Source organism: Octopus bimaculoides, chromosome 8 (assembly GCF_001194135.2).
Source record: "Octopus bimaculoides isolate UCB-OBI-ISO-001 chromosome 8, ASM119413v2, whole genome shotgun sequence".
Lineage (NCBI taxonomy): Eukaryota > Metazoa > Mollusca > Cephalopoda > Octopoda > Octopodidae > Octopus > Octopus bimaculoides.
In genome coordinates, this window is record NC_068988.1 from 89,635,334 (window position 1) to 89,636,023 (window position 690).

Sequence of the window (690 nt, forward strand, 5' to 3'; positions counted from 1 at the left end):
ATATATATATATATATATAATTTCAGATTTTCATGCAAGTCCAGCAATTTGGGGTAAACCGATTACATTGACCCCAGTTTTCAATTCGTCGAACCCGAAAGGATAAAAATCTAAAAGTGAAGACGGGCAAAATACTTAGCGGTATTTTGTCCGTCGTACTAACAATTGTGCCAACTCGTCACAAAAATAACTCAATAATTAAACTTCAAAGTAAATACATTTTTGATATAATCTTAAATATCAGAGGTTTGTTTGAAATTTCAAAAACGTTCTAAGTCAATGGTTATCTGTTTGAGCTATTTCAGAGTGCATAGTGTCTTAATTAAGTATAGATTACATGACCGGAATACGAATTTTACGGATATGCATTACGTATCACTAACCCAGTCATGCTGTATTGCATCTTTTTTTCTATTTCAGGCTCCAGATCAGGTCAGGGAGTAATGAAACATTGTCTTTTACAGATGTTCTCAATTAATGCAATATGGTTTCTCCAGCGACTCTTGAAATTGTCGCTTGTTGCACCTACATATATGCATATAGATGTGTACTCGTTCTGACATGTAAACAATATTACTCTAACCAAAACACTTGTCTGTCAGAGAACATACTTTTCTATGTCCACAATTATACTTTTTTACTGAACTATTTCCAACTAGATTACGACTTCCATATATATATATATATATA